General features: G+C 36.5%; 1 long non-coding RNA gene across 1 annotated transcript; it reads right to left on the reverse strand.

The window, feature by feature from the left end:
- Positions 1 to 9,745: 9,745 nt before the first annotated feature.
- LOC108995509 lies at positions 9,746 to 12,423 on the reverse strand. The gene is made up of 3 exons (XR_001996871.2): positions 10,815 to 12,423; positions 10,149 to 10,724; positions 9,746 to 10,057 (listed from the first exon to the last, which is right to left on the reverse strand). It is a non-coding gene; the product is annotated as an uncharacterized LOC108995509 (long non-coding RNA).
- Between the last annotated feature and the right edge of the window lie 1,236 nt (positions 12,424 to 13,659).

Below are 13,659 nucleotides of genomic sequence, written 5' to 3' on the forward strand. Positions count from 1 at the left end.
TGTTGATTTGCAATATTCTCTTCTCACCAGTCGCTTGTAAATCAAAGTTTAATGTCCTCATCGCCCAATAGGCTATATGTTCTAGCTCCATGGGTAGATGACATGATTTTCCATAAACAAGCTGATACAATGACATTCCAATCAATGTTTTGAATGTTGTCCGATAGGCCCATAGCGCATCATCTAACCTTCTCTCCCAGTCTGTCCGAGAGATACTCACGGTCTTCTCCAGTATGTGCTTCAGATCTCGATTAGACACCTCGACCTAGCCGCTCGTTTGAGGATGGTTTCGTGTAACCACATGATGGGTAACTCCATACTTAGTCAGTAGCGCTACGAATTGGCAATTGTAAAAATGCTTCCCACCATCACTGATTATGGCCCTCAGAGTGCCGAATCTGAAAAAGATAGTTCTTCCTAGGAAATTCACTACGACCCTCGCACCATTGGTTGGCAAGGCGACCACTTCCACCCATTTTGTGACGCCCCAACCTCCGCTTGGGATGGAATTGAGACTTAGAGCATCGGTACATACAACACAAGGTTACATACTCCGTTCGTGACATTTAATATGCAATACATCCTAGTATGCAACTAGCAGAATGCAATAATCACAGCGAATAGAAGGGTGAAAATAGAACTTATGCCAGAATAACTAAAATATCCCAATTTCATTAGAAATCATCAGGTTCAAAAAACCAACATAGCATAGATCAACTTAGATACAAAATTAAATCGTTCTCTTCATTTGATCAAAGCCATGAAGGATTAGGGTTATAAACATGATGATCAAATCTAGTCTCCTCTCGAGGTCAGACTCCTCCTCAATCAGTTGGATCTAGTGCTCCATCTAATCCGTCCTCCTTGTATCCTGACATAACTTCTATCATTCCAAGTGGAATGATAGTGGGTCCACAAGGGGTGAGATTTACATAAAAGTTCAATTAGTTAACAGCCAACTTGTACAAAGATAAATTATGCATGAAGGATGATAAAGATGCAGTGCTTGAAATGCAGAGAAATGTGTGTTTGCCTCCATCCAGATTTCCTCAACACTTTCAGAAAAACGGAGACACATTTTCGTTCAAAGAACATTTTTACTTTCTCATTCCAAAAACATGACGTTTCGAAAGAGAACATTTCATACTTCATTGCTTTCAAAAATCATAACATTTCATCGTTTATTAAAGCCATCATTAACATACGTTTGGTAGCAACATGATTCCTCATATGCACCATGAGCACCTACCAGTGACCGTAGCACTACTCATGTTGGCACTACGTCATTGTCTACAGACATCATTCTCAATGCATTGGTAACATAACATCATAACGTGTACACCCACCAGCATTAGGTATCATAAAATATTGACTTCGCTCCGTCGTTTTTTAAATAGAACCCATTTGAAACTCGTTGACTGTTCTTTGTCAACCCAGGGGTTACCACTCTATTCTTAAACACTCCAGAGTGGACATAGGAGTTCCACTAGGATAATTCTCCATCCTAACCTTTCGGGTTGTGTCAAAAATTATGTTTATGCTATGCTTGAAAAATGTATTTCATAACATGTGCATATGTAGCAAGCTTTTTATGTGAAATGACATTTTTAGATGCAATATGCTAAAATGGTAGAAATATCACATGTCATGTAAATATACACTCAATGTATCATATAACATGATATTTTGTGCTCAATGTGATAATTGAAACATGAATGAAACATTTATCAATAAATCATAAATAATCTATCAAGGTGTAAGTTAGAAGCCAACTTACAAATTTTCGGAGTAATTTGAAAAATAATGTCATTGCTGCGTAAATCAAGTGTGTACTAAGTTAGGATACTTCTATGGGTGAAGTCCAAAATCAAAGTAGAACTTGCCCAAATGGTCCCAACCCTTGGCATGTACTTTAGCTTATGCCTAAGTGTATTTTCAATTATTGGTCCCTATGGTTGCATGCATATGAGATTTTCTTTAATTACAAATGATCGCTAACATCTTTGATGATATAGTAAAGACTAATTTTTGGATAATAGAGTTCATCCCAACACTTAATCATGGCTAACATATCCTAAATCTCTACTTCATTCAAAACCGATTCATACTTGATGATCAAAACAAGATAGATTCAAAACCTACCATGGCATTCTTCTAATCACAATTGAAACCTTCCATAATTATGCTAAGACAATAATAAATCATGCCAAATCATGGTTAAGACATGCCAGATCTAAATTTCCACTTAAAAGCATTTAATTATCCAAAGCATCCTTAATTGACCAGGTTTTGAACTAAGCTTGATAACCTTCTCAAAACTAACCCAAATTTCGTACCAACACATTGAAACAAAGCTTGACATGCTAACTAAGATCAAAAAGCAAGAAAACTTACAAATTTCATGGCCTTCCAAGCACTCTAGACAGCCTTGCACAAGAACACTCAAGAACTCACTTGATTTTACTCTTTTGATCTCTAAGAGGGGGAAGTGCTCTTCAAGGCTCAAGAGGAAACTTGGAGCTGAGGTGTGGAGGAAATGAGAGGGTGAGGGGGCCTTTTATATGCAGCCAAGGGGAAGGGGATGTTGGCTTTGGTCAAGGGGAATGATGGAAGATGGTGTGTGAATCTCAATTTTCCAGATTTGCACTCCATCATTTGTGTCATCTTGTGCAGGTCAAAACAGTGCCCTAAACCCCCATGATTTCACTTGTATAGTTGTTACATTACTCCTATGGGGGCTGGTCAAGTCATGGTGCAGAGGAGAGGGGAGAAAAATCATCAAAATACCCAAGGGGCTGACAAGTTCGGATGGTTTTCCTTTGGCAAATTTTGATCATTATCTTGACTAATCCCTTTGAACCATCATCATGGCTGATTTGTACAGGAGCAAGGTTACTTCTTGAAGAATTTTACTGGTGGTAGAGGGTGGAGAGTTGGCTGCCAAGTGATCATGAAGGTGCAACCCGAAATAAGGTGATGAGATGGAGGTGTCTTGAAATTTTCAAACTGCCTTCTACAGTTTGTGTCCTTTTGAGCAAGGGGGAATAATGGCCTGAAACCACCATGATTTCTTCCCTACTGTGGCTAAAATGTTCATACAGTGGTGGCCAGATCATGGGGTGATAAGTGTTATTTTTATGTGATTTTTTTCCAGATCGATGAGAGGCAGCGAGATCTGAAGAGAGCCGACGAGACTTAGGCGAGTAGCCTTGTCCCGTTGGCAGCAAAGATATTTCTCTTGCCCAAAGGCGAGAAGGCTTACCTCTCGATAGGCGAGGAGATTCGCGACGGGAGGGTGAAGACTAGAGGGTGTGAAAACTTGGCACCAATATATTTTACCTTCTGGGCGAGAAGACTTGGCGACAAGGTTTTGGGCGGTTAGATTGGGCGACTAGTCTAACCGACCAACTTAAAAGTCCAACCTAAACAATATTGTGGGAAACAACTAAAAAAAAATAAAGGAGAAAGGAGCCTTTCCACTCGGTAGGCAAGGAGGGGGCTGGTGGTCTTTGTGACTTCTACGCCCTTTCATTTCAATGCACATGGCATCTACCCGATGGGATAATTCCTCTCAACCAGGATCAATCTGCTGCTAACCACCAAAATCGAGTTCTGTAATCAATCTGTTGGAACCAAATCCTTTCGAGCTCCACTATTCAAGTCACATATCACTGATTCTTCCATTTTAGATAATCACGCTAATATTATGTGAATTGTACTAAGTGCCAAGATTAAGGCTAAACTTACCATCAACCCTAATATAATTAATAACCAAAAATTTTAAGCCTAATATAGAATGTTTAAGGGTTGATCTAGTGGTTAATTAAGAGGGGTGTTGCACATTTGGAGACATAATCTACAGCTACCAAAATAAATTTATTAGAATATAAGGATGGAAAAGGACCCATGAAATCTATACCCCAAACGTCATATAATTCGATCACTAAAATATTGTTTAAAGGCATCTCATGTTGCCTAGAGATGTTGCTAACCCTTTGACAATGATCACATAAATTAACAAAATTAAAAAAGTCTTTGAAAATAGTCAGCCAATAAAAGTCGCATTGTAAAACTTTCTCTGTTGTTTTTGCACCAAGTGGCCACCCACTTCCAATGAGTGGTAGTGTCTGAGTATGCTCTCCATTTCCTCCTTGGGCACACATCTCTTGATAATCATGTCCACACAATGTCGGTATAGAAAAGGTTCATCTCAAAAATAATATTTCAAGTCGGAGAAGAACTTCTTCTTTTGTTGATATGTCGTCTCGGCCGGTAGAATTCTAGACACCAAATAATTTATCATGTTGGCATACCATGGAACGACTTGTATTGCCATTAATTGCTCGTCTGGGAAGATCTCATTAATTGAAAATTTCTCCTCGCCAGCTGCCTCTTTAAGCTCCAAGACGAGATAAGTGGTCGGCCACTATATTCTCGGTACATTTCTTATCTTTTATTTCTAAATCGAACTCTTGTAAGAGCAAAATCCATCTTAACAATAAGTATTTAATAGCGGAGTGATCAGTATAGATGACCACCTTTGAACCTACCAAATAAGAACAAAATTTTTCAAAGGCAAACACAACCACTATCAATTATTTTCCAGTAATAGCATAATTTAGTTGAGCTTCTGTTAAGGTCCAACTTGCATAATAAACAACATGAAAATTTTTATCTTTTATCTACCCCAAAATAGCCCCGATAGCATAATCGCTAGCATCACACATTAATTCAAAATGTAAATCCCAATCCGGTGATACAATGATAGGTGCTGAAATTAATTTCTTTTTCAATGCTTCAAAAGCATGCAAGCATTCATCAGAAAACTCAAACCGAGTAACTTTAATCAACAGATTACAAAGTAATTTGAAAAAAATCCTTGATAAATTGATGATAGAACCCGGCGTGACCCAAGAAGCTTCTCACTCCCTTCACATTAGACGGTGGTGGGAGTTTGTCAATAACTTCTATCTTTGTTCGGTCGACCTCAATTCCCTTGAAGGAAATGCAGTGACCGAGTACTATTTCCTCCCCGACCATGAAGTGGCATTTTTTCCAATTTAAAACAAGATTTATCTAATTGCATCTCTACAAAACCAAAGATAAGTTAGATAAGTAATTATCAAAAGAGTGACTAAAAACCGAGAAGTCATTTCTGAAGACTTCTAAACATTTTTCCACCATGTCTGCATGCATCTTTGGAAAGTGGATGGCTCATTGCAAAGACCAAAAGGCATGCGCCTACATGCAAAAGTGTCGTAAGGACATGTGGAAGTGGTCTTCTCTTGATTCTAGGGTGCAATGGTTATTTGATTGTAACCAGAATATCCATCTAGAAAATAGTAGTAAGCATGGCCGGCAAGTCTTTATAGCATTTGATCAATAAAAGGTAAGGGAAAATAGTCTTTTTGAGTTGCATCATTAAGTCTTCAATAGTCTATGCATACTCGCCATCTCGTGACCGTCCTCATCGGTATGAGTTCATTGTTATCATTCTTGATCATGGTTATCACTCCTTTCTTTGGGACAACTTGCAATGGACTTACCCATGCGCTATCTGAGATTGAATAAATGATCATGGCATCTAACAACTTCAATACTTCTAAACACCCCACTTCTTTCATGGATGGATTTAGTCTCCTCTGGGGTTGGACGATCGGCTTAAAATTATCCTCCATTAAAATCTTGTGCATACAAATTAAATGACTAATTCCTTTGATGTTCGAGATGGTCCAACCCAAGGCCATCTTGTGTTCCCGCAAGACTCTCAACAACTTCTCATTCTCTACATCACTCATGGAACTATTAATAATAACTGAAAAAGTAGAGTCTTGACCTAAGAAAGCGTACCTTAAATTTGATGGAAGTAATTTGAGTTCAAGCTTGGGTGGTTCCTTACTTGGAGATGTCGGCCAAGATGAGCTTAGCTCTTCCACTTTCGGATTTATTGAAGGAGGAAATGATGGTGTAGCTTCCAAATATCTCTCACATTCCATAACCTCTTCATCTTTGGATTCAATAGATGTAGAGTGAGTAAAACATACCTCAAGTGGTAGCTTTGGAAATTTAGCTCCATAAGTCTCGTCGGCTATGACCACGTCTCGGTCGCTTATTTGAAAACAAGAATGTACCTTGGAAGGGAATTCCATAGATTTAGTGACATGCTCCTCGCCCACCCTCAAAATGAGTTTCCCTTATTGAACATCAATTAAGGTTCTCCCCGTCACACAGAAAAGTCTGCCCAATATCAAATGGATCTCCTTATCCTCCTCCATATCGAGCACAATGATATCGAGCACAATGAAGTCGGCCGGGAAGATGAACTTATAAACTTTCACTAGTACATCCTCAATAAGTCATCTCGAGTATTTAATAGATCTGTCAGCCAACTATAGAGAAATGGTGGTCGGCTTTGCTTCTCCAAGACCTAGTTTCTTGAAAATAGAGAGAGACATTAAATTAATACTTACCCCTAAGTCGCATAAAGTTTTATCAAAATAGGAATTTTCTATAGTGCAAGGAATCATGAAACTCCCCAGATCTTTCAACTTAGGCGGTAGCTTGTTTTGTAAAACTACACTACTCTCTTAGGTCAATGTTACAGTCTCATGCTCCTCCAACTTCCGCTTGTTTGATAATATATCCTTAAAAAATTTTGCATATTTAGGCATTTGCTCTAAAGTTTCAATGAGTGGAATATTAATACGCAATTGCTTAGATATACTCAAAAATTTAGAGAATTTATTATCAATCTTATTTTTTCTTGATCTTTGCAGAAAAAGAATTTTTGGATCATAAATTGAAGGAAAATAAGTTTTAAATATAAACTCCCTGGATTTCTTGGATTTTGAAACCCCTTTATTCTCCTTAGTCTTCTCAGTTTACTGGTCGACCGCATCCCGCTCTGCTTCTTTCACCTCAGACTCAGGCTTCCTTCATCTTAGACTGCACATTTTCGGCAGCTTTTGCATTTTGCTCGGTACTTACTGTTTGCGGCTGGTTATATGACCACCTACTTCTCAATGTTATGGCTTTGACATGTTCCTTCGGGTTGGTCACAGTGTTGCTCAACAAAGTCCCTACTATCCCCTCGGTAAGCATGAGAGCTGACTGATTTGTACCTCAAAATTGTGGATTGAGGCCGAGTTGTTTTGGATCACCATATCAGTCTTTTGCATGTACTACATATACATATCCTCAAGTGTTGGTTTCTTCTTTTGTTGTGGAAACTGTTGATGTGGTCTAGCCAACCCTTGATTATTGCTCCAATAAGTCTTTGTATCTCTCTCATGCCTCATATAATGATTCACCCTCAAATTGGGTAAAGGTAATAATATCATTCCTTAACTTCTCTATCTTGGCCGGAGGGAAATCTTTTGTTAAGAATTTTTATGCCAACTCTTCCCAGGTGGTGATGATGCCAGGCGGCAAAGAGTTTAATCAAGTTTTTACTTTTTCCCTAAGTGAGAAAGGAAAAAGTCTCGATCGAATTGCTTCATCTCTCACTCCGTTGTATTTAAAAGTATCACAAATTTCTAAAAAATTTATAATATGGACATTAGGATCCTCTTGTGACAGCCCCCAAACTTGATTGTTTGTTGAATTATTTGAATCATGGCCGGTTTGAACTCAAAGTTATTGGCTTGTATATCGGGATCGAAAAGTTTAGGCTCTAATGGTTTAGATCGGGGCATATACTTCTAAATCTTGAAATAGAAATAGAAGAAAAGCAAAACTGAGGTCTATTTAAACAACTTTTAAGAATAAACAAAATAAAATCCAAATTAGTAACAATCTAGCTAGTACCAATATCAATAACAAGTAATTAATCTCCGGCAACGACGCCAAAAACTTGTTATGCTAAAAATATTTGCAAGTATACAAAATCGTAACAAATAGTAAAGTGTTTTAAAGAAAACAGATGTCGAGCCTACAGAGATTAATTTTGTTATTGAGTACTAAAATTTACTAAATTAATTACAATTTGAAAAACCAAAAAAATGGAAAGATTCTGCTATCTAAATTAAATTGAAATACTTAACAAAAGTAAATTTAAGAATAAAATAGCATAAAATCTAAGATTGTAAATATAATAAGAATAGATCTAGAGTTTTTTATTTCACCTACCAAATCCTACACAATATATTCTTCCTTGTTATAGAATTCCAATTATCCCAAGTTGATGATAAAAATCACATAACTATTCAATATCTTCCCTAAAATAATATTAAAAATATCTCCGACTAATAACGCATTATATCTCTATGTGAATTTAACTAATTGGAGACTCATTAAGTTCTTTGGATTTTTCTTGAAAATCACATTAATCGCAATAAAGTATCTTTACTTTTGCTCAGCTAATGGTATTTAATCCTAGAGCTCTTAATCACAAATCACCTCTCGATCTCATCGGGATTCAATAGATCGAACAATAATTAGATAGAAAATTGCAAGCATTAAAAATAAGGAATAACCACTCAATCATAGAAATATTGAAAATAAAATAACTTAGAATATAAATTGTGTATTTAATGCTAGATTACATTAAAGCTCTAGAAAATAAAATTAGTTCATAATGAAACTGAAAAGAAAAAGAATAAAACTAGTGTTCTTCGTTAGAGTCAGTTGATGAAGCATACGGCTTTTGCCTCTTCTCTCCAGATCTGCCTCCTTAAAATAAACTTAAGGAATAAAAACTAAAACTAAAAAACTGGACTCTAAAACTTAGACTCTCTCCTAGTCATCCCACAAGCCGAGATTAAATAGATGTCAAAATTCAAATTAGGAAATAAGATAAATGCAGCTACAATCTAGCCTAAAGATCTAGAAAATAGTTTTTAAAGATAAATGTTAACATAAAATTATCCTAAGAATAACAAAATTATCTAAAATGAAAGATTCTTGAATAAGCGGCTTGATTTGCGAAATTCAGGAGGATTTAGTGGTCAGCGGATTGATTGCAGAATTCGGAAGGGTCTTACCAGGTAGATGCCATGTGAGTTGAATATAACTGGTCTCATCGCCTAATGGCCAAGATGTAAGGTTCCTGACTAAGATAAAAGACTCATCTCGCCAAGCTACCGAGTGGTAAAGCTGCTCGCTTTTGCTAGTTATTTCCCACGATATCATTTAGGTCTTTTAAGCTGGTCGTTTAGACTGGTTGCCCAATCTAACCACCCAGAGCCTTGTCGCTAAGTCTTCTCACCCAGGAGGTAAAACATCTCGCTCATCACCTAACTCTTATCGCCAATTCTGGTCGCCATTTGGTCTCCTCGCCTAAATCTCCTCGGCTCTCTTCAGATCTTGTCGCCTCTCGTCGGTCTGGATCCGTAGTCTCCTCTTTTGTACCAAAATCTCTCCCTTCGCACTAAATCTTCTCATTTCTTCAAATTTAAGAAAATAAAGAAAAATATATATAAATAAAATAAAATTAATAGAATTGAAGAAAAACTGACACTTTTCATAAATGAAAGAGTAATAAAAATAACATAAAAATCACACTTATCAACTACTATTGAAAAATCTAGAATTGTCTTCCCAATCCTGTCCAAAACATGCACAATCATGTCCAATACATAACAATCCCTCTTCAGATTTACTTCGAACAGTCAAAAAACTACATGATGATTTTTCGGGAAAAAAAAAAACGCACTGCAAAACTAAAAATTTTTTTTTACACGGTTAGGAAATTTTATTTGCATAATTTGCAGCAATTTTGTACAAATGAATAAATTCGGATCAGATATTAGATTATACAATCTCAACTTTGATAAAAAGAAAGATACACAACTGTATGAAGATCGATAAACTAACTCACAATTGATTCTTTAATTTCCCAAATGGGGCTCCTGATCCTCCATCTCTAATACCAAATGAAAAAGAAAAGCAATCTTGAAGCTGACCATAAGCTTCAAACCTATAAAACCTGATAAAAACTATCAAAACCCAGATACAGAAACAACTGAAGTTCACATTAAAATTGCTACTACTTTGTCAAAGAACCAGTGTGCGATCGTCGATTCAACAAGCGGAGTTGCAGTCAACTGTGTCTCTGAAACTGATTAAAAAAAGTCAAAATTAGTCCCAGTTGTGGGTTTTTTTTTTTTTTATAATAAACCTGATCTCATTAATCAACATCAAACACTTACATGAAACTTGATAATACAAAGTAAAGGAATCAGATCTACTCATATCCTTAGTAACCAAAGGAAGAATACAGGTTGGACACATCTCAATATCATAAACATCTTCAATGCAATCGAGTGCAGCCTTTGCTAACATGTGAGCTGCCATATTAGCCTCACGATATACATGTGAAACTGATCAAGCAGCAGCCGAATTTAGAATAGTTTTGGCATCTGTTATGAGACATCCACCCATGCTCCAATTGGAACTATCTTGGTTCAGTAGGTCCACTACCTGTTTTGAGTCCCCCTCCAGGCAGAACTGCCTTAATCCAAGATCCTTGCAAAAAACAGTTGCCATAAGGAGCCCATAGGCTTTGAAGCATAGATTTGGATCAAAGTGATTGGTCAAGATGGGAGAGTGAGAGAAACTGAAAACAAAAAGAAAAATGAAAGAGGGAGGAGAAGGATCACAAGTGGAGGCCCGGTCTTCTCCACTCAATGGTTCTGCAATTTCTTCTTGGTTTGTTGGACATAGACACCATTTATGCAGAGGGATCATTAATTGCTGCCCAGGATTGTGAGCATAAATCCAACCCACTATACATAAATCCAATCCAACTCAGAATTTGAGCAACAGAAACTGTCGTCATATGTTTCAACTGGAAAAATCTAAAAACTGTTCTTTACCTCCTCACACAACAGAAATGTCAAGAGTTTCAGCAACCACGATGAGCATGCTAAGCTAATACAAAACTGTCTAGTTGTTCCAGTCCAATTCATACACGTCATTTCCAAACTCGGTGCAAATATAATACTCAACATTAGAATACAAAACATGCCATTTCCAAACTCAGTGCAAATATAAACAATAGCCATTCCAAACTCAGTGCAAAAATAAAACTTAACATTAGAATACAAAACATGTCATTTTCAAACTCAGTGCAAATACAAAACTTATACATGCCATTTCCAAACTCAGTGCAAATGTAAAACAATAGAGAACATAAATCCAACCCACTATACATGCCATTTCCAAACTTAACATTAGAATACAAAACATGTCACTTTGACTGAAATATTGCAAATACAAAATCTGTCCAGTTATAGTATCTAACCAAAGGAAAGTCCATCAAATCTGTCCAGTTATTCCATCTAATACAAAACTGTCCAGTTCTAGTATCAAATAAAAAAACTGTCAAGTATTAGCTGCCATACATACCACATGCAAATACTAGCAATGTTTAGCCAAAAATAAAAAATCATAGTTGCTGCCCAGCCACATGTATAAGACCAATTAATATACTCAGACTCCAAACTGAACTTAACATCTATAAGACCAATTAATATCTTCTGATAAAAGCCTGCACTATGCAGAATAATCCTCACGGCCCCAATTACTACATTGTTCAACCAACATAGCAACCATCGGCATTCCCAAGTTAAACCAATCCAATGGATTATCAATTTTGATAAACTTCCTCATAAATATCATCCCTGTATTCTAATTTCCAGAACTTAACAAAAAAAATTAGATCGCTGTTTTTTGCAGCTAAATATCACCTACAGTTTGTTCAAACTCTTCTCTTTAGCCGAAACATGCATTAAACTAAATAGACTCGAAAAAACCGAATTGTACTCCACTCAAAATAAACTCAACTCAGACTACACGCCAGCTTCATTTTAGCATAGTCAACCTACTTATCGAAAAGAAAAAATTATCATAGCCAACCCACGAAGACAATTACCCAACCAAACCATTTTTCACTTTCAGTTCAGAATATTGACACAAAATCTTCCATACTTTTCTGACCAAACCATACTTGCCAACTATCAAATCAAATAATCCTAGCAACTAGAAATAACCCATTCAAATTTAATTAGGAAGAAACCTTCGAAATTTACAAACGAATATTTCCAGAGAAAGCACAGATCAGACCACAAAGCAAGCGCCAATTTAAACATTATGCATCGAAAGTGATCAAATGAGTTTAAAAAAAAATCAGCCAATATAAATACAAATCGAATCCACAAGGCACAATAGGAATTTTTACCCTTGCCACACAATAGAAATCGAAATAGACCAACTCGGAGAGGCAGTCTAGGGCAGAAATCTCAAGTCCCAACCCAACGATGCAACCAGAAATATTTGATGTCGAGATTCTATCCCAAACCGATACAAAACTGCCGACTGCTCCTGACCTAAGCCAAGAGAGAAGAAATCGACAACCTTCGGACAAGGAAAGCAGTAACGTAACTGGGAAAAAAAAAAGAAAAAATGGAGAGAAGGGGTGTCACGGGTGCCTTGGGGCTGGCCTTGAAGTGTTGCAGTGGGGTGTGGCCTTAAGAAGGCTGAAGGAGGTTAGTGTTGGAGAAGGAATTCGTGAGGAAGTAAAATAACTGAAATAACGGAATGAAGGTTTTATGAAACGGGAAGTTTTGGAGGCTAAGTGATGGGTGTCGTTCAGCGTGCAAAGCAGCTGCGTTTTGTGAGTTGGGTTCAATAAAACGGAGCGTTTTGTATGTTGTAGTCTTTGTAGTTGCGTTTTAATTACTGTTGTTTGCGTTTTGTTTCTTCCATCACAGCCTGCGAATATATAAGCAGTGTGTGGATGCTTTATCAGTTTGAACATTGATCATATGAAGATTTAGCTTTTGGAGGTTGAGAATCTCTCGAAAATTCTTTGCAAGTTTCATAATGGAATCTTGCTGATTCATTTCCTGACTTGACTGAATCTTCCATGTGTTCTTATTTGAGATTACATGTGGATTGCTTGAATTACAGTAAGTTACTTGAAGGAACCTTATAAGGTTGGGAGAGGGAGTGTTGGGCCAATCTAGAGGAAAGAGAGAGAGAGAGAGAGAAAAAGAGAAAATGAAGTGAAAAATGAAGAAAAAAATAATGCAATGGGCATTCGGAGCTAGAGGGAATGGAGAAAATGAGAGGAAGAAAAATGAAGTGTTGGAATAAGGAAATTCACGAGGGAAATCAGAGAAGTTGGTTACGTAATAATAAAATAATAGTGAGGATTATGAATGGTTACTGGCCAAGTATAGAAATAACTTTGCAAAAACTGTAGTTCAAAGTCTGAAACTCAATTTTTTGCCTAGTCCAATGCAGCAATTTTGTAGGAAAACTCTATATATTTTGGCCATGACTAGTGTTTACCTAGTCCGATGCCAATGCTCTTAGAGCCCTACTCTATGTATATGCAGAAAAATGTCTATTTTATATATATATATATTTACTCTACTTATACTATGAGGATATTCCATTTAAGATTTTCTTCTAAATTTCTAAGATTTTTTAAAATATTATTAAAATAGATTTAATTGGGATATTTGAAAAGTTCATAAAAAAATAAGTTTTGATTAAATAGTTATTTAAATATGTTTTTATTGCTAGTTTTATTTGTTACAAAAAGTTAGATTACATGTCTTTATGATTGAGGTTAGTTTAGTATGCGAATGATTGGATTGAAAGCAAAGAAAGTTTTAATTAAAAGAACCTGCCCTAATAATCAAAGTGGGCTGT

The sequence above is a fragment of the Juglans regia genome, chromosome 2 (genome assembly GCF_001411555.2).
Source record: "Juglans regia cultivar Chandler chromosome 2, Walnut 2.0, whole genome shotgun sequence".
NCBI classification, from domain to species: domain Eukaryota; kingdom Viridiplantae; phylum Streptophyta; class Magnoliopsida; order Fagales; family Juglandaceae; genus Juglans; species Juglans regia.